Below are 20127 nucleotides of genomic sequence, written 5' to 3' on the forward strand. Positions count from 1 at the left end.
ACGATTGGAGGAAACCAGAAAATCTTCCAGTCGAACTCAAGATCAAGCCTCGATGGCCCTTGAAGAAATTTCCAGCCCAGTTCAAGAGTAGCACAAAGGAAAATCAACGATTGGAGGAAACCAGAAAATCTTCCAGTCGAACTCAAGATCAAGCCTCGATGGCCCGTGAAGAAATTTCCAGCCCAGTTCAAGAGTAGCACAAAGGAAAATCAACGATTGGAGGAAACCAGAAAATCTTCCAGTCGAACTCAAGATCAAGCCTCGATGGCCCTTGAAGAAATTTCCAGTCCAGTTCAAGACTAAGCCTGTGGAAAATCAATGATTGGAGGAAACCAGAAAATCTTCCAGTCGAACTCAAGATCAAGCCTCAATGGCCCTTGAAGAAAGTTCCAGCCCAATTCAAGATCAAGCCTCGACGGCCCTTAGGTTGACATCTACATTAAGGGACTTCAAAACGCATCTTCTACACGTGACAAGCACATGTCTACGACGCGCCTTGAAGTGGGGGCATTTGTAGACATCGAACTTTCAGTAAAACAAATGTTCACGAATGCATTAAAGTTTTGACGTGTCAAGGCATACATGGCATACGCCACGTGTTGTACAAATTGTACACATGGCGTGTGACTCAACAAAATAGGAAGAAATACCTTTGAAGGATTAAACAAGTTTTTCTTCTCATTTTGGGCAATGACAAGGCAAGTACATTTCAATCCATTGAGGATCAAAACAAGTTTTTCTTCTCATGTTGGGCAATGACAAGGCAAGCACACTTCAATCCATTACGGATCAAAGCAAGTTTTTCTCATTTGGGCAATGACAAAGCATACACATTTCAAGTTTAAAATGGTGTTAAGTGGGAAATTAGGCCATAAGTTAGACCACTTCAAGTTTAAAATGGTATTAAGTGGGAAATTAGGCCATAAGTTACACCACTTCAATTTTAATATTGCATTAAGTGGGAAATTAGGCCATAAGTTAGACCACTTCAAGTTTAAAATGGTATTAAGTGGGAAATTAGGCCATAAGTTACACCACTTCAATTTCAATATTGCATTAAGTGGGAAAATTAGGCAATGGTGCTTGGAAAGGAAAAAAATATTTTGTCGTGGTGATTCATTCTCAAAGCCTATAAATAGGCTTCTCCATCAAGGTATCAAACATCAAGGAATTCACAAATACATTTCTCTACTCCAAAATTAGAAGAGAATTCCCCAAATCCTTGAAGCTTTGAAACTCCAAAGCTTCCAACCATCCAAATTCCCAAGAATTCCGAAGGATCAAGAAAGCTCTCTTCGTTCTTCGTTAAATCCTCTTTCAAGATCAAGCCCCGACGGCCCTTGAAGAAAGTGTTCATCCGTTCATCCTAAGCATAAGCCCCCAACGGCCCTTTGGATTAACAACCTCAACAAATCCACACATCCAATCGTTCTTCAAGATTAAGCCCAAAAGCCCTTGAAGATCCGCTCATCCATCAACCTTCAAGATCAAGCCCAAAAGCCCTTGAAGAAATCCACACAACCATTATTCAAGATCAAGCCCCGACGGCCCTTGAAGAAAGTGTTCATCGTTCATCCTAAGATCAAGCCCCAACGGCCCCTTGGATCAACAGCACAAACAAATCCACACATCCATTCGTTCTTCAAGACTAAGCCCAAAAGCCCTTGAAGATCTGCTCATCCATCAACCTTCAAGATCAAGCCCAAAAGCCCTTGAAGAAATCCATACACCCATTCTTCAAGATCAAGCCCAATGCCCCTTGAAGATCCGTTCATCAACTGTTCATCCTTAGATCAAGCCCCGACGGCCCTTTGGATCAACAACTTATCCACAAACCTACACCCTACGAAGATAGAATCAGAGGACCAAATTTGAGAGAGATCGTAACCCCAAAATCATAAACACAAAAATATTATTTTGTACACGTTATTCTTGTTTCTTGTTTCAAGGAATCTTTCGTGTTCACACCTATCTCATTATACCAAGCTTTGGGAGCTTGTTTCAGACCATATAAGGCCTTTTACAGTCTGTAAACCTTGTCTTCTTACCCTTTGACTTCAAATTCCTACGGTTGATCAACATATACTTTCTCATGCAGTGTACCATTTAGGAATGTAGATTTGAAATCCAATTGGAATAGTCTCCATTCCTTTTGAGATGCCAATACAATTAAAGTCCTAATGGTATCAAGCCTTGCCATTAGTGCAAAGGTCTCATTGAAGTTAACCCTAGGCTTTTGAGAGTAGCCCTTTGCTACTAACCTTGCCTTTTTCTTCTGCACTGAGCCATCCATATTAAGTTTTGTCTTAAAGACCAATTTGACACCAATTACTGGTTTATCAAATGGCCTATTAACTAACTCCCATGTGTCATTCTTTTCTATCATTTCAATCTCTGTGGACATAGCTTTTCTCCAAGCTTTATTGCCTAATGCCTCTTCAAAATGCTTAGGCTCCATTCCACAGAAATTGCACCTCCCATATACTTCATTCAAGCTCCTGAACCTGAGAGGAGTGTGATCATATTCTTCGGGACTATTGCGATTCACTTATTCCCCTTGACTTGAAGAAGAAGCAATAATTTGATCATGTTGGTCCTGTAATAGCTTTGTGCACTCCACATCTTCATCATTCTCTTCACTCTCCACATTGCTCTTTTCATCTCCATGTACTCCATTAGGAACTGCAATCGACACATTCTTCCCTGCACAAGACTTGTAGTCCCAACAAGAGTTCTCATTAAAAATCACATCTCTAGAGATAACAATTTTATTGGTTTTAGGATTGTACAACCTGTAACCCCTTTCACAGGTTCCATAACCAAGAAAAATACATTTAACACTTGTTGCATCCAGTTTCTATCTCATTTTTGATAGAACTTATGCATAGCATAGGGATCCAAACACTCTTAAGTGTTTCACTCCAGGCTTCCTTCCACTATAGGCTTCAAATGGAGTCTTCTTGTTCAGAGCTTTAGTAGGGCATCCATTAAGAATATAGACTGCAGTGTTAACTGCTTCTTCCCAAAACTCAAGTGAAATGCCTTTCTCCAATAGCATGCATTTGGCCATTTCTACCATGGTCCTATTTCTTCTATTTGCAACACCATTTTGTTAAGGAGAATAGGCCATTGTGAACTGTCTTTCCAAACCAAGATCTTCACAAAACTTAGAAAATTCAAGAGAAGTGTACTTTCCTCCCCTGTCACTTCTTAATTTCTTTAGTTTGAACCCACTTTGTAGTTCAATAGTTGCTTTGAATTTCTTGAACACACCAAATGCCTCAGATTTACTCCTAAAAAAATAGGCCCATCCCATTCTGGTACAATCATCTGTGAAGGTGATGAAGTACTTGTTTACAGCTTTGGTAGGTGTTTGCATTGGCCCACATATATCAGTGTGAATCAACTCTAATGGCAAAGCAGCTCTCCACTTGGTTTCTTTGGGAAAAACATCTTTGGAATGCTTGCCAAGTGCACATTCTTCACACATTGTGGTGTTCACTTTCAACTCAGGTACCATCTCATGGTCTTGTAGCTGCATTTGAGCATTCATGTTCAAATGCCCTAGTCTTCTATGCCATATCTCAGCAGCTTGCCCAACACTAGGTCTCATGACAATTTGAATTCCTGGTTGCAACTTCAAGGGAAAGCTTCGATTTCCTTTCATTGGGATCTTGACAACTAGAGTAGAGCATGTGAAATCATCATAGATTCTGACTTTAATTCCCCTAAATGCAAGGTAGTACCCATGCTCCATCATTTGTCCTACACTCAACAAATTCTCTTTCAAACCAGGTACTAACATTATCTCCCTTATGTACCTTTTGCCTTGCATAGTTTCAACCAATAAATCACCCTTTCCAACTATATCAACCAATTGCCTTGTGCCCATCTCAACTTTAGCATTGACACTCTTATCTATATTCACCAGTAGGTCTTCTCTCCTTGTCATGTGGTTACTACAACCACTGTCAACATACCAAATGTCTTCACCCTCTTCATAGTAGCTGACATACACACATAGAACATAGTTGGATTGTTCTCTACTTGACCAGCATAATTTCCTTGTTGAGTAACTTTCTTAGACCTACAATCCTTGGCAAAATGCCTTGGCTTATCACAGTTATGACACCTTGGTTTCCCCTTGAACCAACACTCTCCAAAATGTAATGTGTCACAGTATCTACAAGGGTTCTTGGCTCCATCAGAAGATCCAACAAATTTCCCTTGCTGGTGCACAAGTTTGTTATCCCACTTCTTACCCTTTGTCTTCCAATTCTTTGTGGGTTTGAAGTTTTGATTGGCATTATAATTAGTCTTCCTAGAAGCTATACTTAAACTAAAAAATGCCCTTTCAGTACTATTTTCCGAATGTCTCTCAATTCATTGTTCATACCCCTTTAGAGTAGCAACAACATCCTGCACATCAACAGTCTCCAAATCCCTAGTATTTTCTATCACAGCTACAATACTATCATAAGATTTAGGGAGGCTAATCAATAACTTCTGCACAATTCTTTGATTTCTAATATCTTCACCATAAATTTTCATTTGTGTAATAATATCAAGTAATCGCACAAGATACACGGAGAATGCTTCATGCTCACCCTTCTGAGTATATTCAAATTCACACCTTAAACTTTGAAGTTTTACAGATCTTACCTGTTTATCTCCAATAAACTCTTGCTTCAGTATATCCCAGGCCTCCTTTGCTGTCTCTAGTATGGCGATCCTTGGGAAAATTTCATCTGACACAACTCCTTGAATGATGCCGAGAGCCTAAGCATCCTTGACTATGTTCTCTTTCAGAAGCTTAAGCTCAGTTGCAGTGAGCTCTTCTTCTCTCTTCGCCGGAGGACTGTACCGCTTCTCAACCATATCCCACAGATCATGAAATCTGAATATGGTCTTCATCTTTATTTGCCATAAATCAAAGTTTTCTCCATTGAAAGCTGGTGCTCGAAGATCAGCACACTCAATCCAACCATATTAGACTTGTTATCGAGTAAGCTAGCAGAGCTTTCTTCAGTCGCAGCAAAGCCCGATTCTCTTCCGAGTTCCTTCACTGCCAACCACGTCACAGTTTCATGCCCAGATCGAGATTGAACCTCGCTCTAATACCATGATAGTGTTTGATTTTTGGATTGAGTTTCTTCAATGGAATAGTAAAAGTAGAAAATGTAAAGAGAGAAAGAATTAGAGAGCCATGGAAGCTTCAAGGTTCATTGGATTCCACACTCACCAAGCAAGAAGCTCGGAGAGCATATATTACCACTAGAAGAGTGAGAAACAAACTCACTCTCTCACATCATTACAAATCAATCACCACCATCCATTCTTAAGTCATCACGTAAGATGCTTACACTTGCCATGAGCTATGACTCATTACAATCTAATCTAGATGCCATATGGAATATGACCCAAAGGCTCACATTAAATCATACAACCTGCATATAATGAAATCATCACAGCAAATACATTTATACACCAATAATATTATCCGTGTCATTGCTTTGACCTATGCGATCGTTGGTTTCATTCTATCAAAATGATGACTAGTTGTTAAGTTGGTCAACTGTTACATCGCAATATTTGTTTGCAAGTTAGGCAACTTTATATTAGGTTTAATTGGATTATGTTAAATTTGCTGACCATTAGAATTTGGACTTGCCTTTGAGAATATCCTTTTATTTGCAACTAAGCTTGAGGAAAATGTTACCTAATGATTTGATCATAGCATTAGCTATTTAGAATGTTTCGTTTTACCGTTCTGTGATAGAAATCTATTGTCTCATGTCAAGCAATTTTTTCATTAGCATCAACTGTTGGAGAGTACAAGGCAATGCCGGTCAACCATAACCTGAAAAACATAGATCAGAATTCAAGTTACGAGAAGTCTGGTAATATTGTTTTGTTGTCTCACACCCACAACCCTCTGGTGCTTACTGGCGTGAATAGAGTACACATGATCTCAAGATATGCCTGGTTGGAGATTGTGATATTCTGAATTGGCTCGATATGAAGATTGACAAGAAAATAAACTAGGAGTTGGAGCGCAGGTTACGATCAGGTCTAGTAGTGAACTCTGAAAGTCTGGCAGATAGCTTTTATTATTAAATCGCATTTGAGTATTATAGCCATACAGTGAATTTAAAAAGAGAGGACTAGGAATATATAGAAACTTTGACGATAGCTTGTAGTTGAAGCGCAAACTTAAGTTTCAACTCCAATTCTGGTTACTGTAAGCGACAATATGGAGTCCAGAGGCATGGCCGCATGAGGTACTGCCAAGCTCACAGTTGTGTGAGGCTTTGGTCATCGGATAGAATCTTCTAGGTGCTGGGGCTCATTCGGAATCTCTTACGTTTGCATCTATACTTGTTATTGCTATTTTGAGCTTTTAAAGTTGCAAACTTTCATCTTTCAAGCACTAGATATCTTATTTGTGTTGCCGTAAATGATAAGATAACAAAAAGGGGAAACTATCATCTCCTTTTTGTTATCCTTGATTAACTGTGGATTGTGTGCCTAATGTGGCCCGAGCTGTTTGATCAGTTTCAGGCATGTTATGTTTAATTTGTTGCTGTCTTTTACACATTCTTGCTTCTACGTTCGAATAGATAGCTCTCACGTACCTTATGGTTCTGGTTGTTAAACTGAAATGAGCGGCAGCCGATTCAGTATTCTACTTATTTCCTCTTCCTGGGATTTGTTTAAAGACGTCAATCCTAGTAAGAGGCCATTTATGTTGCTTTCTAATTACTGTAGTGAATCGTTCTTATATGGATTATGTTTTGTTGGTAAGATGGCCAAGACAGTTCTAGAGCCCTAGTTGCAGGGTGTTGTTGAAGTTTATATTTTCTTTTTGAAGGGGCTTATCGCTTTCGTATCCCTTACTCACTGTTTATTAGTTGTATGATTACTGGTTTCTTAATGTGTGGCCGGCTTGTGCATTATATAACAATTGGTAGCTGATGTTATCTGGTGAGAGTAGCTAATATAAGTTGTTAACTTGAATGTTGGTTTTTTGTTGTGAAATTGAATGTTGTGAATTGTGAGTATGTTGGTTGTTTTATAAGATGTGTGTTCACGTTATTAACTTATCGAATATGATATCCTTATTCTGTATTTGGCTTTCATTTAGAACTAAATGGGAATTGACAGTTTTTCAAAATGCGTTATCCGTACTTGGTCTTATTGTGCAGAACATTGTGAATTAAGAAATGTGTTATTTCAAGATTTTTGTTCCTAACACCAGCTAGTTAAATTTGATTTCAATTTCTATTGTTTTGATTTATCTTCTGCTTCTCGTCCGCACTTATTGAAATATTTTTCGTCTTTTTGTATCCTTTGCTTTATAGAGTTTCCATTAAGCGAAAAATAGTCTATCTATGCTGATTACAGGTGTGGTCTATTTTGAGGGATTTTCGTCATTGTGTGACTTTGATTTCTATTATTTTCAATGAGTAAGGGATAAAAGTGGAGCTGCATACAGTGGTTAAAAAGGCAGAGGAAAGTATCTAATCATTTGTAGTTGCTTAGTTCAATTTTCTTTGCATAAAAATTGAGAGATTATATAGTTGTAAACGATTGATTAGTAATATGATGTGATGACCCGTCCTAAATTATTATACATATATTTTCACCCTGAATGTGTAAAATGACGAATATGCCCTCGCTGGTTAAGTGACGTGGACATACATATGCAGTTCTAAATTATTATTTCTGTCGTCATAATTAAATCGTATTCAACGTCACGGGTGCGATGACACAAGTTAGACTTCAATGGGAAGCGTAATGAAAAAGTTATGAATATATATATATATATATATATATATATATATATAGTGCGTAATGCCAAAATAAAGAACCAATCATATTAATTCCTATTTCCTTGGCCTCCATTAGCTATTTGGGCTTTTATTTCCTTTGGACCAATTAAAATATATCTCTCTTTTGCCCAATCAGAACATACGCACCCACACTCTCCCTTCTCTCTCCCCTTCTCGAGACTTCCTCTTTCTTCTTCTTCTTGCACCCGAGCCACCCTCAGCTCACTTACAGCTCGAATCAACACGAATCGAACTGGATATCACCACCATCACCATCCTTTCGACTTCACGAACCCAGTGGTACCCTTAGTTTCCGAGTTGGTGAGTTGTAACCCGTTAACTCACAAGATCCGATGAGGAGCAAAGTTTCTCCGACGTGACCCGGTAAGATTAAGAGGTTTTAGGACTTGGAAAGGTTCCCACGCAACTTCCCTAACACTCTATAGTACGTTTGAGGTTGCGTTGATGTCGGATGACACGGTTTCAAGGAACTCCGGTTTTGGCCGGAGCTGTCAAGGGATTTTCTGACCATTTTCTGTTGGATTTTGGACTTCTAATAGGTACAAACATGTTCTACTCTTTAAGACCTTCAAATTCATATAAATTTCATGGATTTTGGTTAATAAATGAAGTAGATATAAGCATTTGAAAATTTTCCAAAAACCGGCGAGTGCAGACAACGGCGGATGGTGGAGACCGGTAAGTGATCAAAGAAGAAGAAGGTATATTCCGTTAACTTTAACGGAATATGCTAACTGTGTTAGGTAACGCCTTTACCATTTAACTGATATTCTGCCTATTTTGACGGAATATTCCTAATGTCATTAGGGTTTCCGTCAAGTGTGCCAGGTAGGTGTGTCACATCCCGGCCCGGGACGGGTCATTTCCCAGGCCCGCTTCACCACCGTAGCACGATATTGTCCGTTTTGGGCCCCGACCACGCCCTCACGGTTTTGTTTTTGGGAACTCACACGAGAACTTCCCGATGGGTCACCCATCCTGGGAATGCTCTAGCCTCCTACTCGCTTAACTTCGGAGTTCCGATGGAACCCGAAGCCAGTGAGCTCCCAAAAGGCCTCGTGCTAGGTAGGGATGGGAATATACATTTAAGGATCACTCCCCTGGGCGATGTGGGATGTCACAAGGTGCCTGCTCGTGGCCAGCGCGTGAGGGCGCGTCCGACATCCACAAATTTTTATAAAAATATGGGAGTGTTCTTGTTGTCGAGTAGATCACGTTGGTATATTCAAACACCCCATTTGGGTAATGTATGAGGAATTAATCCTAGGCTTTGTTTATGTGCTATCAAATTAACGTTAAAATAGTTGTATCACATATGGGTGAGACGTACCCCGAGGACGAGCGTGGAAAAGAGAGGCTAGGGGGCTACGATCTTGCTACTTATCAGTGAGTGGGCATTTGTTTTCTATACATATAAATGGTTTACAATTTCCAAAAAACATTTTTAAATGAATTTATGCCTTGTATGCCATGTCTATACCACTTATTACTATATTGTTGCATTAGTATGAATTGTGAATTATACTATTTGATGTTGCGGAGGCTCAGGTAACCTTCAGGTGAGTTAGCATGTGATTGGTCTTGTTGCATTGCATATTGCTATGCATTTATCAATTTAGAGCTTATTATGCTGCAGCTCGGTGTTAGTGCTCCCGCCCAAGGCCAGGGCACAGCTTTCATGTGATTGTTCACCTCCTGCATCGCACGCTCACCTTAGATCCAAGTTTTGGTGCTAGCCTGTCGTACAGACCATAATAGGTGGTTTTGACTCATAGGTGACTTGCAATTTATCGCACAACTTTCACATGATTGTAGCATTTGAGCATACTTATTTACACCCAGCCTGTCGTGCAGGTCACATTACGTGACTCTGACTCATGTGCAGACATATGACGAGCTATAGGTCCAGTTGTACAGGTCACGTTAGGTGACTCTGGCTGGCATGCTAATTTATATCGACTTTTCACTTGGCTTACATATTTTAGTGTTGAACGTTATGACATGGCATAATTCTGTTTTCATAGCTCTTGAACATTGTTTTTATATACGTGCATATTACTATTTCCTGGAAATTATACAGGTTTTACGGAGAGGGGTTATTATGTTCATAAAGATAAATGTGTTTTTTCTAAAGCTTTGTTTTTGCCTACTCACCCTTCTGTTTTGTGCCCCTCCAAGTTCTAGGTAACTGCTCATTTTTGGTGGCTCACAAGGACTACACGGCGGTTTTGATGTTTCCTTAAATAAAGTAGGGATCTTCTCCCTGTTTGTATAATTAGTACTTAGTTAGTTCAATTGCACTTTTGTTTTATCTATGCTCTGATATGCATGTATCTTATATTTGATCACTTTCACACTTTTATATTCTATCTTTAGTTTAAATAAGTTTAGGTTGGGTTTTTAACTATTCATATTTCTTTTATTAGTATCACTTCTGTTGCGCACTTGGCTACGTCACTCTCACGTGATGGCCATCACATCTCAACTCCGGTCGGGGTATGTTATATGACGTTGGAGATTTGGAATGAAATTTGTGATTTTGGTTGAATTAGTAGTGTTGCCGAAGTGGTGTAATTGTATAACGATTCAAAAATTGTTTCTAGCATTCCGTATGTTGCCAAATGCTATGTATTGTATAAAAATGCCATAAAAAGCTACTATAGCATTTGAAAAATGTTATGAAAAGTTTATTATAGCATTTTAGAATTGCTATATTAAAGTTTTCATAGCATTTTTTAAATGCAACAAAAGGGTGATTATACATTTGAAAAATGCTATAGATTATATTTTATAGCATTTGAAAAGTGAACTGTTATTGGCACTTCAAAAATCTCATTTTGCACTCCAAATTTTCTATAATTAGAAAGAAAAATACACTTGTAAGGAGCATAAAATAAAATTTTTGAAGTGTTAAATAACAGTTCTCTTTGAAAAATGCTATGAAAAACACTCCATAGAAATTTTTTTTATAGCAATTGAAAAATGCAATAAGAAGTGTAAAACTTTCTATAGCATGGCCTACCTGGCATTGGAGAAATGTTATGGAATAATATTTATTGCATTTATGAATGGTATAAAAAGTGATTTATAATGTAGTGTAAAACATCTGCCAGTTGACCTTCTAGTGTCACAGATGGAAATTGAATGATATTTCTCCTCAATATAATGTCGATCCATTTAAACATGTTTGGTTTGATAATGCCGAATGTGATTATGGGAAATGTCAATGGCACCCTTGTTATCACAAAACAAATTTGTTACAGAAGTCGGCAGATACCCAAGTTTTGTAAGAATTCATCGAAGCCACAATAACTCACACAATCTTTATGCCATTCCTCTGTACTCCGGTTCTGCACTTGACACAATTACCACCTTCATGTTTCTTACTCCGTCAAGTTATCAAATTACCTCCCCCAAATGTAAAATACCCAAAGTAGTTCACCTATTAGTAATGTTTTCTACCCGATCCTCATCAGTATATCATCCACTTTTAGGTGTCCATTCTTAGAAAATAAGATACCTCTACCTGGTGCTGATTACAAGTAGCAGAGTATCCTATCAACTACACTCATGTGGTCTTCACTTGGACAGTGCATAAATTAGCTGACAACAACCACCGCATAGGCAATGTCTGGTCTAGTATGAGACAAGTAGATTAACCATCCAACCAACCTTTGGTAACGGTCTTTGTTGGTTAAAGTCTAATCAGGATACGTGACATGGTGATAGTTTTCGAAGATGGGGAGTATTGTCAAGTTTACAATCAAGCATCTGTGTTTTTGCTAGCAAGTCTATAACATATTTCCCTTGATAGAAATATGCCCTACTTTTATCGAGGTACTTCTATATCAAAAACATATTTGAGCCCACCAAGATCTTTTATTTTGGACTTGGTTGCCAAGTAATCTATCAACCTCAATATTTTTGCCTTGTCATCCCATGTGACAATCATGTCATCTACATAAATAATGAGTACTGTTAGCTTACACATTCGATGTTTTATTAATAGTGTATGATCTAAGTTACTATCCCTGAATCCATATTTTCTCATGGCCATTCGAAATCACCCGAATCATGTACGAGGTGATTGCTTCAGTCCATACAGAGCTTTGTTCAGTTTGCATACTACTTCTGGTTGTGTAAGCAATGCATACTCTGATGGAATGTGGATATATAATTCCTCGTTAAGATTCACATGTAGGAAACATTCTTCACATCAAATTGTTGTATAGCCAATTTAGGTTTGCTGCTAGTGAAAGCGACATTCTTATCGTACTTATTTTGGATACTGGAACAAATGTTTTAATGTATTCAATACCCTAGGCTTGAGTTTAACCTTTGGAAACTAATCGAGCCTTGTACCTTTCAATGGATTCATCAGCTTTATACTTGATTATATACACCAACTTGCACCCTACTCTTTCTTTCATCTCGGCAATAGGACTAGATCTCATGTTTGGTTCTTGTGCAATGCACTCATCTCTTCCTTCATGTCTTCAGTCCATCTAGTGTCAGATAGGGCTTATTTCAAGGAACTCGGAATACTATCAGCTGATAGTTGTTGTATGAATGCTTTACCTATTTTTGAAAGTTTATATGATGACACATGGTTGACAATAGGATATTTGGACCCTTTTCTTCATTCGGCCGATATCGATTATGTAACATCCCACATCGCCTAGGGGAGTGGATCCTGTAAGCCTTATATGTATATTCCCATATCTACCTAGCATGAGGTCTTTTGGGAGCTCACTGGCTTCGGAGTTTATCAGAGCTCCGAAATTAAGCGAGTAGCGCACGAGAGCAATCTTATGATGGGTGACCCACTGGGAAGTTCTCATGTGAGTTCCCAAAAACAAAACTGTGAGGGCGTGGTGGGGCCCAAAGCAGACAATATCGTACTACGGCGGAGTTGAGCTCGGGATATGGTGGGGGCCCGAACCGGGATGTGACAGATTAGGTGGTTTCCCTCTGTTATGCCTGTAAGGTAACTGATAATTTGAACTATTTGATACATTAATAGGGGTAGTGGGACTTGCCTTTAGAATATTCTCATAAGCATGGTCATCTTCCATATATACTATATTTAGAGAAGAAAAGGGGTAGCCAATGATACACTGGTTGCACTCGTGTCCAGCAGTTGTGCTGTTGCTGGTAATAAAGCTTCTGTTGGTTATGCCATGTGCATTAGTTGCAGTGATGCTTCTGCAAGTTGTGTCGTGGGCACTCTAATAGTGAGGCTTCTACAGGTTGTTTTGTAGGCACTATTGTCGAAGTTCGCTCTTCAACCATGATCTTCTTGTAAAAAGATGAGGTGGAGGGAGGTGAAGAATAACACATATTGGACTCTAAAAATGTCAAATCCATAATGACATACATTCGTTGAGTGGGTGGATGATAGCAACAGTAACCTTTTTGATGTACCGCTTATCTTAGAAAAATACAATGAACAACACAAGGATCAAGTTTGGTGCATTGGTTTTTATGGAGATGGACAAACTCGACATACTTAAAACTATGGGGTGGTAGCATTAAGATAGATGGTAGGGGCCCAAACCGAGAGAGAGCTTGTAAGAGTGTTTGAAAATCCAATACTTTAGATGGCATTCGATTCATGAGATAGATATGTTGGAAGTATGCCCATAAAGCCATTCATTTGATGAAATGACTTTTGGAATACTCATTATGTTAAACTATTTTTTGTTTAATGAAGGGCAAAGCTTATTTTTAATCATTGTTTATTGTATCATGTTTCTAAACAATAGGGGATCCAAGAAATGTATTCATTTGAAGAGAAAAGTTATCTAAGTTAGTTAGACTAACGAGACCTTTCTCTTATGTTCATTCCTAAAATGTTCCTAGCCATAGGATTGCCAATTGGGCATTGACAATCCGCTAAGGTGTGTGTATGTGTTACATTGACTCAAGGGTGAGTATGACTAGTCTCAAGTCATTTAGTATTGAACACTAAGACAAACACATAGGTGCTTGAAAGGGTAATCGAGTACACTAAACAACCTTCCAAAGAGAGTTCGTACATACATGTCATGTAAGAACTCATAAGCTGCAATATGCAAAGTAGTCCTTTAACCTAAGGTATCATAGTTGTTTGATAGTTAGGTCCTTGGTCTTTGACTATGTCAAAGGCATTCCATTGAGAGTGTCCATGACATTGTTGGGGTCAAGCTATCTAGTGATGTAGGCATGTGAATGCACAACAAGGGATCTCTATCCTTCCATGGTGGAACAAGAATAATCTGAGATATATTCGGGAGCCTTTGGCCAAAGCATAGGAATATAACATAGGAAGAATGTTCCAAATCATATTCAATTGAATCATGTAGAGAAATATCACATTGGATAGTAGACATGAAACAAACTCACTTAAATAATGTGATCAAGAGTATTGTATTAGAGAAAGACCGTATTGCATTGTAGTTGTAACTGGATAGGTTCTCCAACCACTTCTACTTAGCTTGGGTAGCCATGACATACTGCTAGGTATCACTCATGGTTTGTGGAAGCCTGAAGATTAACAATTACTAATCTTCATCAAGGGGAAAATTGAAATGTGATTTCAATTTACAATCAATCGTTAAGAGTAACAATCGTCCACTGCCTCGCTAATTGGAACCTAATGGATCGTACACCGAGTAAGGATGAATGTGAAGATATAAAAGAGATGGATAAGGAATTAAATAGTTTAATTGAGAATGGTCAAGATTAATTAATTAATTAGTTAATTAATTATACGAAAGGTTTGTATTGGGCCTTTTAAGTTAGTTTTGGGCTTCGGGGCCCAAAAGGGTTTTGGTCCACTAGGCCCATTATGTTTAAGTTGTATGAAAAATTAAACAACAATGGGCAAATAGTCCAATCACTTAAGGTGCTCGGCCATAATGAGGTAAAGTGGTGAGTTTTGCTTTATTGCAAGTTTGCCACTCACCTAAGAAAGAGATATAAAGGCATCTTTATAGCTTTAATCTCTTTAGGGTTTTCTTTGGTTAAAAAGAGAAAGACTTTTGCTTTCTCTTCTCTACAAGGAGGCCGGCTACTTAGGGAGACTTTTACTAGCATAAAAAATCTTTCTAAATCATCCATCTTCTCTTCACACAACAACTTTGGTGTGGAAACTTAGAGGCACCAAGCCTTTGCTGCTTTTTGGGGATCTTTCCTCATATCCTCAAGGAGCAAAGGAGAAGCAAAGGAGAACAGAGCCAAGAAGAAAGGAAAGAACCAAGGAGCAAAGAAGGATGAGCTTCAAGGGTGAGAAAAGCTCAAGCTTTCCTCTTTCTTTTGCAAATAGTCTTTAGGTTCACCATATACTAGGCTTTGAATTTCTTTGGGTCAAAGAATTGTTTTGAATGCATGCCCACTTTAAGAGATTTTTCTTTTTTTGTATGCATGTATGTTTAAATATTCTCACTTATTATTAGCTAGGACAAAATTTTTCCTTCAAGATAGCAATAAGAATGACTACATCCTAAGAAGATTGAGGGACACAGACACCAAGTAAAAAAGCCCTAGCAGTTTCTAAGATATGTTGGTTGTTTTTTTTTTTTGGCTCAGTAAACCCATTTTATTGAAGGATATAAGAACAAGTAGTTTCATGGATGATACCATGAGTAGTGACGTACTAGACAAAGTCATGATTGAGATACTCCCCAACATTGTCGAAACGCAATATGCGAAGCTTATCAAAAAACTGAGTTTGAATCATGGTATGAAAAATCTTGAAAGTAGTGAAAACCCCACTTTTATTTTTTAGGAGATAAAGCCATATCATCTGTGCATAATCGTCCACAAAAGTTAGAAATCACCGATACCAGAAAAAGTAGAAATCAAAGATGGCCCCCAAAACATCGGAATGTATAATAAAAAAGGAACCATACTTTTATAGAACTCAACTAATAAGACACATGGTGACTCTTGGCTACAATGCAAGTATCGCACTTAAAATCAAAAGTAGAACAACCAAAAAATAATTGTGGTAACACATGTTGCAGATAGCTAAAAGTTGGATGACCTAAATGACGCTAACCTCTGGATCGTACTAACATCATCCACAAAATATAGGTCCCCCTTCTTAGTACCATGACTAATGATCTCCTTTGTTAGGATATCCTGGATAAGACAAAATTTAGGATACATTAGTACAAATAGTTCAATTGTTTAGTAGCTTGACTAGGAGATGTCAGTTTATGTTTCAATGAGGGAACAAGTAAAGTGTTGGGTAAAGAGATAGTAGAAGTAAGATGAACAGTGCTAGTGCCAATGATAGAAGAGTCTACACCGTCGTGGTGGTGGTGGTGGTGGTGGTGGTGGTGGTGGTGGTGGTGGTGCTAGTGGTAGTCGTTTAGTTGTAGTATGTTAGTGGTAGTGGTAGTGATAGTGGTTGTTGTAGTAGTGGTAGTGGTAGTGGTAGTGGTAGTTGTAGTAGTGGTAGCGATAGTGGTAGTGGTGGTGGTAGTTGTAGTGGTGGTAGCATTAGTAGTGATAATAGTAGTAGTCTTCGTCGTCGTGGTGGTAGTGGTGGTCATGGGCGGATCCATATGGGGACTCGGGAGGTCTTGGGACCCTCTAACAATTTGGGCAGGTGCAGCAAAGAGGCTTGTGGCCTCCATGGATATGCATGTAGCAGTGCTTATAACGAAGAGGAAGAGGTTTCTAATTTTTGTTTTAATCCTTCAAATCGTCGCAACCTCCCAACTTTAAACTTAAGTTACCCCATCCCCTAGCACGATTTGCCGTTTCACCACCTCTAGCTGCCTAATTTTATTTCTTCCAAATTCATTGAAGTTTTTTAATCCTAGACTCTAGTCTCAACTCCCAATTGTAATATATATGTTACATTAACAAATTTCATCTTTGTAGATTCATTAATTGATGTGTTATGTTGCCGAGGAGAATTTGTTGGTTTTATTACCTTTGAGATTAATCTTGATTTTTTATTTTTTTTTCAAAAACGGGACAACTAGTGGCAAGCCATGGTTATCCACCCCTTCTAGGGGCCTGGAAGACTCATAGAGGCATTTCAGCTTTCTCCTGGCTACAGTCAAGCAGACTCACCAGCTTGGAGCCTCGACCTAGGACCTCCCTGTTTTTTGTATTTTAAGAGCTGAAATATGCACCCTTACCACTGGGCCACTTGATGTGGTTGATTAATTTTGATTATTCAATGAACCAAATTCAATAAAAAAAGTGAATAGAACCAAACTAGTCTAATTATTTTTTTTTGGAACTTTTATCTTGGGACCCCCACATAATCCTGGATCCGTCACTGGTGGTGGTAGTGGTAGGGGCGTAATACCCCTGATTATTTTTAATATGTGATTTAGTTGTGAAATTCAAATTCATTGATGGTTATGAAATCCAAATCCAAGTGTATAGAAATGTGAAATCCTGTTCGCAGATTTTATTATTAAATTAAATATTTTGTAGTCGTATTCAGAGTCATGACACATTTATATTTTCGGGGTATATTTGTTCGATAAGTGAAAAAGATGAAAATACCCCTAGTTGGCTAATCAGGATTATACAAGGATGTACTTTATCCTTATATTTTTCACCGTATTTCTTGGCATATTTGAATAGAGGTCGATCCTACGAGCTCGTAGGTGAAAATAGATCTTAATTCCGAGTTAGAACGAAGAAGTTAGAAGCGTTTTAGTTGGAGAATATTTTGGTCTTTGTCCATATTTTATAATTTGGAATTTTTGAAAAAAAAGAAGAAAAAAAGAAAAGAGTCTAGAAGCTGCCAGATGGCAGCAGGGGAAGAAGAAGAAAAGAAGAGGGAACTGGAAAAAGGGAAAGAAAAAAAAGAGAAAATGGGAAGGGGTAACTCCTATATCATTTGATGGTTTTCTGATGCGGATTCCGGTCAACTCCACAAGAATTTTTCCATGCTACCACACCGTCTTGAAGATCTCACTTTTCTCTACAAAACCCACCCAAGAACCACCTTGAAAAACTAGCACACATGGTGGTGCAAGGCCACAAAATTCAAGGGTTTCAGCACTCCAGATACCTTTTTCAGTTTTTCGGTGAATCGGTGGAGCAACGACTAATGCTACCACTTGGGTTGTGTATCCTATCCTACCAGGAGAAAAACCCGACCAACCCCAACCTCGTTGGACCACTATAGGCCACAAATAGACACCAAGAAGTTTTAAGCACCCGCCGGCTTTATCGACGGAATTGACCATCTTCTGTTCACTTTTTTACTTCATGGCAGGTATAAAAGTTGATCTTTATCTTTATGTAAATTTTGGTAAAATTTGGAGTTAGTAAAAAAATATGGGTTTTCGGTCGCCAGTAACCGCCGCATGCAGCGGCGCGTGGCCAATGGGCTGACTTTGCCTTTTTAAGTTAAATTTGATATTTTGTTTTCATATTTGGTATTCAATTGACATGATTTGATTGTTTGAGTCTAATATTGTAAATGATAGCCATTTGAATATTTTAGAAAACTGTTTAATTGACAGTGAACTATGAACGGTTTGATCCCGTTTGAGGGTATGTAGGTAGTCTAATAAGAAGGTTAGATGCAACCATAAATTAGCCAAAATAAATTTGATGAGTAAGTGTTATATTTTGGCCTACCACTATGTTTAATTTCCGAATAATTTTTGGGTCGTTACAAGGGGTAACTCATGTAGGTTAGGATTGGTAGAACCAGTAGTGGTTCCACCATTAAATGATGACATGTTATCCATGGAGGCTTCTAAGGTTTTTGGTTTTCGAAGGAAACAGGTAGAGTAGAAATTGTATAAACTCTAATTTGATAACATGCTAAATTTGGGTTTAATTCTCTAATGTGTATTTCTTCTCACAAAGGAGGCAAGTGCAAGGTATACATTACAACTTTAAATTACAAGGCAAGAATAAATTAGGGTTTTTATCATAAATGGTCCTTGAAATTGATCATCACCATCAAGATGGTCTCTAAAATTAAAAATCAATCAATGTAGTCCTTGAAAATAGGTGTCACAAATCAATGTGGTCCTTCCGTCATAATTATGTTAAAAATTCCGTTAAGTGTTGATGTGACATATAAATGGTCCCCACAAGATTTACGGGTTTTTATCACAAATGGTCCCTGAAAATTGACTCACATCATCAAGATGGTCCCTGAAATTGACCCACACCATCAATATGGTCCCTAATATTGAAAATCAATCAACGTAGTCCTTGAAAATAGGTGTTGCATATCAACATGATCCTTCCGTCACTATTCTGTAAAAAAAAAAATTTGTTATGTGCTAATGTGGGTTTAATAATTAATTAAAAAAATTGTCTAAATACCTTTTTGCACAATGAAATTTTTTTTCTTATAGTAGGGCCTACTCTAAAGAGAGATCCCTTCCATAAATTCTCAAAGGCACAAGGCACAAGGCTTAACCAAGGCCTAAGAGGGGGTGTGGAAATATTTTTCAACCAACAATAGACACACCTCGGTTATAACCTCATTATCTCAAGGTAAACCTCGCCATTCTTTGCATCACTAGACCACCAGGGAAGTGCCGAACAAGCTCTTCAAGATTAAGGTTGTGAGGATGTGGATCGCCTAAATGTTAACAGTGATGTTCCAGAAGTCGTTGCCAATGGGCCAAGCCGTCACCAAAGGTGATCTTCATCCAAGTTCAATTCGGTGAAGGGTGTCGAAGTATGTAAAGATGAGTGTATTGGTATTTTTTAATTTTTTTTTTTTAGAGAATAGAGAGCGAAGGAAGTAGAGAAATGGGGACTGGGATCAGAGGTGATTGCAGGACTGGGTTTTTGGATTGACAATTTTTTTATTAACTATTAAATTATTAAGCCTATTCGTAATTTTTTTTTTAATTTAATTAGACTTGTGCGACCCATTTTTGTGTCACATCAGCACATAACAGAATTTTTGATAGAATTGTGACGGAAAAACCAATGGCATAGCCACACCAAAGGCTGCGGTGGGCTATAGCCCAAGGAGAGTTTGTGGCATATGTGTGTGTGTGTGTGTGTGTGTGTGTATGTGTGTGTATTAGTGCATAATCTAATATAATAGACAAAAAAAACTGCAAGAAGAATTATTTTTAATGAAACTAGCCCGGTGAATATTTAGCACAACTAGAAATATAAAACTTATCATGGAAATTGTAATGACATTTTGTTCAAGATTGTTATGCTTTAATTCAGCGGGCTTTATATTAGTTTCAATCAATTTTTTTAAGATTGCCTTTACATCTACTTTCCTTGTTTTGATTTGTGCTAGTTGTGTGATTGTAATTGAGATGTC

Source organism: Pyrus communis, chromosome 1, assembly GCF_041283825.1.
Source record: "Pyrus communis isolate YQ-2024b chromosome 1, ASM4128382v1, whole genome shotgun sequence".
Classification (NCBI taxonomy): Eukaryota; Viridiplantae; Streptophyta; class Magnoliopsida; order Rosales; family Rosaceae; genus Pyrus; species Pyrus communis.